The sequence below is a fragment of the Zalophus californianus genome, chromosome 3 (assembly GCF_009762305.2).
Source record: "Zalophus californianus isolate mZalCal1 chromosome 3, mZalCal1.pri.v2, whole genome shotgun sequence".
In the NCBI taxonomy this organism is placed as follows: Eukaryota; Metazoa; Chordata; class Mammalia; order Carnivora; family Otariidae; genus Zalophus; species Zalophus californianus.
The window spans coordinates 150752055-150761989 of NC_045597.1; the positions used below are offsets into that span (position 1 = coordinate 150752055).

At 39.2% G+C, this 9935-nt stretch overlaps 1 long non-coding RNA gene across 2 annotated transcripts; it reads left to right on the top strand.

The window, feature by feature from the left end:
- Positions 1-150: 150 nt before the first annotated feature.
- LOC113920518 lies at positions 151-2891 on the top strand. 2 transcript variants are annotated; one of them, XR_003519297.2, is made up of 3 exons: positions 151-325; positions 499-645; positions 1339-2891. It is a non-coding gene; the product is annotated as an uncharacterized LOC113920518 (long non-coding RNA). The 2 variants fall into 2 exon arrangements; XR_003519298.2 differs by having other exon boundaries at positions 1365-2891.
- Positions 2892-9935: the final 7044 nt, after the last annotated feature.

The window sequence follows — 9935 nt, forward strand, 5'->3', positions numbered from 1 at the left end:
TCTGGCCGCCGGCTCGGGGCCGCCCCCTCCCTTTCAGGGCCAGCCGGGCGTCCCCGCGGCGCGAGGCCAGGCGCCCGCCGGCCTTACGCGCCGTGCCGCCCTCCACGCCCTTCCCAGGAGGAGTCTTTCGCCGCGGGCGCAAGCGGCTACCTGCCCACAAACAACCTACGCGGCCTGCGAGGACTCTGGCCCGGCGGACCGCAATGGCCGGGGTGTTCGCCGCGGGAGGGCGTCGGGAAGGGCGCGGGGAGGCCGGGAAGGGAAAGACGGAGCGTGGACCCCGCAGGGCCGGAGGGGAGAGGCCCAGAGCCAAGCGAACCGGCAGGTGCGGAAGGAAAGCGCTTCGCACCGCCTACCTGCAGTTTTGGGGGAGAGGGAGGCCGCCGGATGGTCACTGTGCAGAGCTCCTACCCGGGCTTGGGACTGGGGGATTATTACTTTTTTAAACGGCAGTCGTTTTTAACATAGGAATCTAAATAAATATAATCCATATTACAGGGGCCGGCTTTCCCATTGCGGCCCACCTGCGGCAGAGAGAATCATTTCTTCCCAAGATTGCATGGCGGGGCTTCTCTCAAAGAACAAGAATCAAAAGGCAAGAAAGGGCGCAAAGATCAGAGTTGAGCCCTCTCCTGAGAAGTAAAGGTAGGCGTGGAAAGGTCAAGGCCCGCAGGGTGTTAGGGACCCACCCCCAGCCCAGAACCTGGGTCTCCAAATTCTTCCTGGAGGTGCAGCGAGGACGAACCTGTGCAAGCATTTCCCTTCACCATCCTTCCTTCTTCCTCATCACCTTTCACTCCCACCCCCACCCCTGCGTCCCTTCCCCACCTCTCCAAATGCCCCAGTATCTGACAGGCAGTTACCAGGAATACCGGTTGTCCCAGTTGTGTCCCTGGGTCTGTACCTGTCCAGATAAAGCCATTCGGTGGCCTCCTGAAGTGGCAGGTGAATGACTCTAAAGAACATCATCAGGCTTAAGCCTTCCATGAATTTTACACTGTTTTCCCCCTCAGTGCCGAAACCCCTGGACATACCAGCCCCTATTGCCAGCCAATTACCTTACCCTTCTCAATCTTGCCAAACCCCCAGGAGTGGATCCTACACAGTGAAACTCCAACCAGATTCCACACCCTGAGCACAGGCCGGACTGACACCCAGCAGTGAAGGGAGACTCGGATAAATATATGCCCAGTATCTGGACTATCAATCAGAAGCCTCACAGGTCCACCAGCGGGCGGGGCACAGCTGGATTCAGTTGGGATGTGGTCTGGAGGGCAGAGATAGGGGATTTACAGTTTAGCTTCTGCTGGTAACTGCTTTTTTTTTTCCCTTTTCAAGCCCTTTTCCCCCTTTTCTTTCCACAGGACTTTCAAGCCCTTTGTCTTTACTCCAAGAGAGGTTTTGGTTTGTCTTCTTAAGTTGGAGAGTAGGTTCATGTAGCCACACAATAAGAGGGATCTGAAGAAGGAGGGAACTGGCCAGTTAAACCCCTCCACCTTATGGCCAGTGCTTACTGGAGATGAATTTTTGTTGATAGGTACTCAAGCAAGGCAAAAAAGATAATGACACTTTGCGCATTTGCCATAGCGTCTCTCAGCAACAAGGACCTCCAAGTGCATTACATTAATTTTAACGTGCCATAAGAGAAGTGTTGTGCTGTCCCCGACTTCCAGGTGGCTTAAAGGAGGTTCAGTTGCTTTAAAAAAAAAAAAATGCTTCCGGTTGACACTGACTGAGAGGTATATGTGGGAACAGTAGCTAAGTCAATGTATACCTCAAAATGTGACATGGAGACTGTTGTCATCAAGGAGTCCCCAGAAGCCCAAACTGAGAGAACGAAAAGAAGAACAAACAGATGGGAGACTACAGTGAAGCACATACAAAAGATAGTCTGGAAAGAAAAACAGGCAAGATCTATAACATTAAAACCAGTGAGGTGTTTGAGCTTTGGCAGGGGAATCCTAAGTCCTTATTAATGGAAATAGTCAGGATATATTAGTTAAGGCTCATGAAATGAAAAGGAATTGAAAATGAAAATGGAATAAAAGTCCTCAAAATATGTACAAAATGCAAAATGACAGTAATCTCCTGGCCTTGACATTCAAGATTATAAAGCACAGCTTAAATCACAAGACCCAACTGGCTATTCTTCCTTCCAAGGAATTATTTGGCTGACAATTAAAATTTCTCTCAGAAATACGTATTTTTTCCAGAACTCAGAAAACATAATTTCTCTATCAATGTAATCATAACTAAGAAAGCCATGCAAATTTTAAATCAGTTTACAAAGAAATAGATGCCCTAAGAACCATTTTCTAGTTCATTTTCAAAGTTTTTAAGTTTGTGAATAGGTTAACTTTTTATAAATTCCAGCCAGAATGAAATGTGTATTCTAATTTAAAGTTGATAAGTATTTATGGTTGGAGAAAAAAGGGGGTTTATTATTTTTAAGTTGCTTTTTCACTTACCGCCAGCATCCTGTTTCCTCCGCTGTATCTGATGTGTTTACCAAGACAAATGCAGAATAAAGAATGGTCACCCCTACACTGCTCTAAAGAAAAGTAATAGGGTTATCATCAACTATTACAGGAAGAGCTCAGATCCAGAACAGAGCTTCTGATGCATGTGAAACTTTTTAACCTAACTTAGGAGCTATAAAGCCACATTGCATTCAAAAACCCTTTTCAGTGTTACATATTTCAAGAATTATTTGATGTTTCTATAACCTATAACTGACTGAACCCTTGAGAAATTTAAGTTGACACCTAATTTAAGTTACAGACATCTAACTGAAAAATACATATCCTCTCAGGTTTTCATTTTGTTTGGATATTTTAAATAGACTTGACCTTGCAAAGTTTCTCATGAATACTGACTCTTATTCCTCTCTCTCTCGCTCTCTCTCTCTCTCTCACACACACACACACTCTGTAGTCTACAGTTTCCAGTTGGAAAATTAAATGCAGAATTCAGAAGATACCAAAAGAAATACATTCCTACAGCAAATCCATACAGACAGAAAACATGTTAGTTGTTGTCAGGGGCTGGGACTGAGAGGAGGGAAGAGTGGGTAGCCACTGCTTAATATGTACGAGGTTTCCTTTTGGGATGATGAAAATGTTCCGGAACAAGCAAATTGTGCTGGTTGCACAACACTGAGAATGTACTAAAAGTCACTGAAATGTGTACTTTAAAATGGATAAAATGGTGAAATGAATGTTATGTGAAGTTTACCTCAAAAAAAAAAAAAATCTATTCCTATATAGCAAGTTTGCCATTTTTCTGTAATAGTGTTCATTGGTATAAATGTAGGCCAAATGTTGTGTTAGGTGATCTTAGAAAGGATTTGGAAAGAGGAAAAGAGACTTCTTGCCCATCATACTCACTGGAAACTAAAACATGGAACTGGGTTCACTGGTTCGTTTTCTCCATGTGCAGTCAGAAAACACATACAAATTTCACTTAATAACTGTTTCAGTCACGTAACTTTGGCCACAAGTCATTTCTTTAGCTGCCTAACCTAACTCTCTCCTGTTACAACTTAACATACACTCTCTCGTATTTTAAAGTAACAGAAGACACACACAACATCACCACAATAATCCCTTCACATTTTCAAGACCTTTCTTGGCCTTACCTTTCACAGGCTACATAAACAGGGATGGCTTTCTCGGCATTCAGTCATTTTAGCTGATCTTCTTGGCACCGTTTTCAATAGCACGGTTTACCTGCAAGCCCCTCACAGAAGACAGCACAGAGGGCCTCCCCCATCTAAGCAAAGGGCTCCTGTGTTATTTACTCTGATAGCCTCAATCTTCTGTCTCAGACACTCCACACTGCATACCTGTTTCTAAGCAGCACCTTGAAGTTGATTCCCACTAAGCTGGCCATGCACTTATGCATGATGTTTGCCTTCTGGGCTCTTGATAAAAATTTCAGAGTTCCTTAATGTTCCCTTTGGGACATTGTTGACCTGTCCAGGGCAAGAGTCCCTGTTTTCCAGCTCCCTCCTGACCCCAAACTATTAGTGATGTGGTCATTGTGTCTGCTCTTCTATTTTGTTTGTTTTTAGAAATACTACTTCCATTCTGCTGACTTGTCCCTCATATCTCATAAATTACCTAATTAATATGTCAATTATGAGTGCAGCATAGTAGAAGATAATTGCATCTCACAGACATAAAGTCCTGATTAGACGATATTCCTCATCTTGGGTCCCTGAATTTGTGCTCAATTTGTGGAATAAGAAAGATCCTGATACAATAAAGAAGATCCCTTATCATGTGTCCTGGACAAAGCCTTCCTCTCTGATGCAGTTAGAAAATAGTGATTGGAGTGATTATTTCAACATTTAAGGATAGTTAAAAATCCAGTAAAAAGGCCCCTCCCAAGGTTGTCTGTCAGAAATGTTTTACTACACTGTTATCTGCATTGAGCCATGTATATAACAAAAGGCACCATATATTTGGAGCACAATAGAAGTGGCAGATGTTCAAGAAGGTGCTTATCAGATATCTCATTTTATTTTCACAACACCCTTATGAAGTAATAGTGTTATTATCCCTATAGTGCATATAAAAAGACTGAGACTCGGTATTTGCTAACTGCAAATTCTCTTCAAGAGCATGGATCCCTAAAATACAAAGTAAACTAAACTTTTTAAGAATTTGAGATGTGGGGCGCCTGAGTGGCTCAGTCGTTAAGCATCTGCCTTCGGCTCAGGTCATGATTCCAGGTCCTGGGATAGAGCCCTGCGTCGGGCTCCCTGCTCGGCGGGAAGCCTGCTTCTCCCTCTCCCACTCCCCCTGCTTGTGTTCCCTCTCTCACTGTGTCTCTCTCTGTCAAATAAATAAATAAAATCTAAAAAAAAAAAAAAATTCTGAGATGCCATAATAGTTTTGAAAGAAAGCTCAATAAATATGTTCTGTACTTGATTTTGCAGTTGAATTGATTCCATTATGATACCTCTAGGGAATTTTGAGTTATTCATTAAGGCAACATATAATCCTTGTTTATTTTTAGACTATCTACTGGATCCAAATTTTCATAACCTGAAAAATAGGATCACCAAGTAAGGGACATTGGTTTGGTAACTATTTTGGTGCTTCTGAACTTAAATTATTGTTCGAGTTGAATTGTTTAGTCCATCTTTTATCTGAAATGTAACAATGGCTATTTGAAATTTTGCTTCCTGAAGAACACCGCATTTATGCATGAGATTGATTTTCAATATATGTGTAGTTGCCAAAAATATATAAAATATGCTGCTCGAACTGATTGGCAAAAATGTTTTCGAGGCTGTCAGTCTCAAAGAATGTGTCTTTGCACTTCTAGGTTTCATCTGATTTTGAAAGTCCACCTCAGGCTGGCTTCATGTTGTTGCTTTAGGTTTACCTCAGGTTTACCTCACCCTCCATCTGTACTGACTGTGAGTCTTTCCTTTTCCATCCCCACCCTTTCCTTCTGATAGACAGCACTAACCAATTATGGTGCTGTAGCAAGCTCAGCCTCCCATTTCTTGTGGTCACAAGGTGTGTGCTTTTTGTATAATCTACTTTGTGTTCTCGTCAGCATTAAGATGGTTCCATCCTTTGAAAAAAAAAATAATGCATTGCTAGGAAGTCACATTAGAAAACATTAATGTTTTGACTACTTTAAAACTGCAAATGAACAACACCTAGACTACAATTAACAGTTTATGAGGAGGTAGGGTATCATTAAATGAGTTTAGTTGTTTCTCCTTAGTACCAATTACTTTAGACATGTCTAATTTGTTTTTCTTTATATATGCAATTGATTGCCCTTTAAGGTAAAGTAGACTGATACAGAATAATGATTGTGTGTCAGCTCTTCATAGGGTGGGCCTTCTAAGCTAATGTTGAATACCGATGATAAAATGGTTTAGGAAAGATCCATATTTGTGTCACAAGAATCTCTTCTGTCTACTAAAAAAGCCTCCTTTTTTTTAAGCAGTTGACCAGCTCAAACGACACTTTAAATCATAGCAAACTAAGTGTATTCATCTACCTATTGTGAGCTTATCCTGAACTGACTATTTGGATATTCAGGAAAGAATTCCTCACTAAAATCTCAGGGGTTACATTAAATTGATATGTATATTTATTTGAAGGTGCTATCTGGCCCCAGGGAAAATCTGGCACATTTTGTCTTTCAAACTGTTGACGTTTTTTTTAAGTAAAAGTATAGGACAATTCTGCTGATTTCTCCTGTTCACATATTTCAGAGATTGCTCAGGTCATCAATGCCATTTGTTCCAAACTGCTTTGTAAACCATAACGGTATATAAAGCCTCCATGGTACAAATATCCCAGAAGTGCCGTAACCGTGCCTTTTAGTCAAATTAACTAGATACTATCTTCATATAGAAAGAGACTAAAATAACTTCCAGTTGTTTTGATACTTCCAGTTCAAATTACTTTCAGTTCTCTGCCAAACATATCCGTAAAAAGACCATTAAGCTTACACAACTAAACCTAAAAGTCCATCCAGATATATAAACTGTTGGCTCAACCAACAGAGGAGTGGATAAGCATTTCTGAGGTGTTTATAAGGCTTACTGGTAAAAAAAAAATCCTTCTGATATATATCCAGATTAATTCTGGATATAAATATTGTATAAATATTGCTCAAATTATCCTTATATAACTATTGCCCCTTCAGAGGAAAGGAAATTTATCTATTGGAATCCTTTTTTTTTTTAATAATTAAAAAGGGTAGGGAGATCCTTCTGACATTTAGTCTAGAATCTTTGAACTTAAATTTTATTTGCTGGCTCTGTTGTTAAGAAGATAGTCTCTTGGGGTGCCTGGGTGGCTCAGTTGGTTAAGTGTCTGCCTTCAGCTCAGGTCATGATCCTGGCTGGCATCCTAGGATTGAGTCCTGCATCAGGCTCCTTACTCAGCGAGGAGCCTGCTAGAAAAGCAGGCTCTGCTGCTCCCCCTGCTTGTGCTCTTTCTCTCTCTGTGTCAAACAAATAAATAAAATCTTTAAAAAATATATTTAAAAAAAAGAAGTTAGTCTCTTACTGTAACAAGAGATAAAGAAGGACAATTTATCATCATAAAGGGGACAATACAACAAGAAGATAGAACAATTGCAAATATTTATGCACCTAACATAGGAGCACCCATATACTCAAAATAGTTAATAACAAACATAAAGGAAATAATAGATAGAAATACAATAATAATAAGGGACTTTAACACCCTACTTACATCAGTGGAAAGATTAAAGAGAAAATCAACAAGGAAACAATGGCTTTGAATGACACACTGGACCAGATGGATTTAACAGATATATTCAGAACATTCCAACCTAAAACAGCAGAATACACATTCTTTTCAAGTGCATACGTAACATTTTCCAGAGTCAATCACATATTAGGTCACAAAACAAGTCTCAACAAATTCAAAAAGATGGCAATCATATCATGCATCTTTTCTGACCATAACATTATGAAACTAGAAATCAACCACAAGAAAAAATCTGGAAAGAGCAAAAGTACATGGAGGTTAAATAACGTGCTACTATACAATGAATAGATCAACCAAGAAATCAAAGAAGAAATCAAAAAAATGCATGGAGACAAATGAAAATGAAAACATAGTGGTACAAAATCTGTGGGATTCAGCAAAAACACTTCTAAGAGGGAAGTTTGTAGCAATACAAGAATACCCCAAGAAGCAAGAAAACTCTCAAATAAACAACCTAAACTTACACCTAAGGGAGCTAGAAAAAAACAATAACAAACAAAATCCAAAACCAGCAGAAGAAATGATATAATAAAACTGGAGCAGAAATAAATTATACAGGAACTAAAAAAAAACAATAGAACAGACAAATGAAATCAGGAGCTGGTTCTTTGCAAAAAAATCAACAAAATTGGTAGACCTCTAGCCAGACTCCTGAAACAAAAAAAGAGGACTCAAATAAACAAAATCAGAAATGAAAGAAGGGATCTAACAATCGACACTACAAAAAATACAAAGAATTGTCAGAGAATATTATGAAAAACTATATGCCAACAAATTAGACAACCTAGAAGAAATGGATAAATTCCTAGAAACATATAAACTACCAAAATTAAAACAGGAGGAAATATAAAATTTGAACACCCTTTACCAGCAATGAAACTGAATCAGTTATCAAAAAATCCCAATAAACAAAAGTCCAGGACCAGATGGCTTCATGGGTGAATTCTATCACTTAAAGAAGACATTTAAAGAAGAGTCAACACCTATTTTTCCTGAATTTTTTCCAAAAAGTATAAAAGGAAGGAAAACTTCCAAATTCATTATATGAGTACAGCATTACCCTGATACCAAAACAAGACAAAGATAACCACAAAAAGGGAGAACTATAGGCTAATCTCTCTGATCATCATAACTGCAAAAATACTCAACAAAATACTAGCAAATTGAATGCAACAATACATTTAAAAAAATCATTCACCACGATAAAGTGGGTTTTATTCCCAGGATGCAAGGATGGTTCAGTATTCACAAATCAATCAATGGGATACATTACCTCAATAAGAGAAATTATAAAAACCATATGATCATTTCAATAGATGCAGAAAAAGTATCTGACAAAGGACAACATCCATTCATGATAAAAACCCTCAACAAAGTAGGTTTATAGGGAACATACATCAACATAATAAAGGCCTTATATGAAAAACCCACAGCCAACATCATACTCAATGGTGAAAAACTGAGAGCTTTTCCCCTAAAGGAAGGAACAAGACAAGGATGTCCACTCTCAGCACTTTTATTCAACATAGTACTGGAAGTCCTAGCCACAGCAATCAGGAAACAAAAAGGAATAAAAGGCATCCAAATTGGTAAGGAAGAAGGAAAACTCTCACTTTTTAAAAAAAGATTTTATTTATTCTTTTGAGACACAGAGATACAGAGAAAGAGAGAGAGAGAGAGCATGGAGAGAGGCAGAGGGAGAGGGAGAAGCAGGCTCCCTGCTGAGCCAGGAGCCTGAAGTGGGGCTTGATCCCAGGACCCTGGGATCATGACCTGAGCTGAAGGCAGATGCTTAACCATCTGAGCCACCTAGGTGCCCCAGGAAAACTTTCACTTTTTACAGATGACATGACGCTATATATAGAAAACCCTAAAGACCACCAAAAAAACTATTAGAACTCATACATGAATTCCATAAAGTCTCAGGATACAAAATCAATATATAGAAATCTGTTGCATTTCTATACACTAATAATGAAGTAGCAGAAAGAGAAATTAAGAAAACAATACCATTCACAATTGCACCAAAAATAATAAAATACCTAGGAATAAGACTAACCAGGGAGATTAAAGACCTCTAGTCTGAAAACTATAAAGCATTGACAAAAGAAATTGAAGACAACACAAAGAAATGGAAAGACATTCCATGCTCATGGATTAGAAGAACAAATATTTTTAAAACATCTATACTACCCAAAGCAATCTACACATTTAATGCAATCCCTACCAGAGGACCAATAACATTTTTCACAGAGCTAAAACAAACAATCCTAAAATTTGTATGGAACCACAAAAGACCCCAAATAGCCAAAACAATCTTGAAAAAGAAAAACAAAACTGGAGGCATCACAATTCTGGACTTCAGGTTATATTACAAAGCTATAGTAATCAAAACAGTATGGTGCTGGCAGAAGAAGAGACACATAGATCAGTGGAACAGAATAGAAAGCCTATAAATAAACCCAAAATTATATGGTCAATTAATCTTCCAGAAAAGAGGCAAGAATATGCAATGGGAAAAATGTCTCTTCAACAAATGGTGCTGGGAAAACTGGACAGCTACATTCAAAAGAATGAAACTGGGCCACTATCTTCTACCATAAACAAAAATAAACTCAAGATGGATTAAGGACCTATATGTGAGATCTGAAACCATAAAAA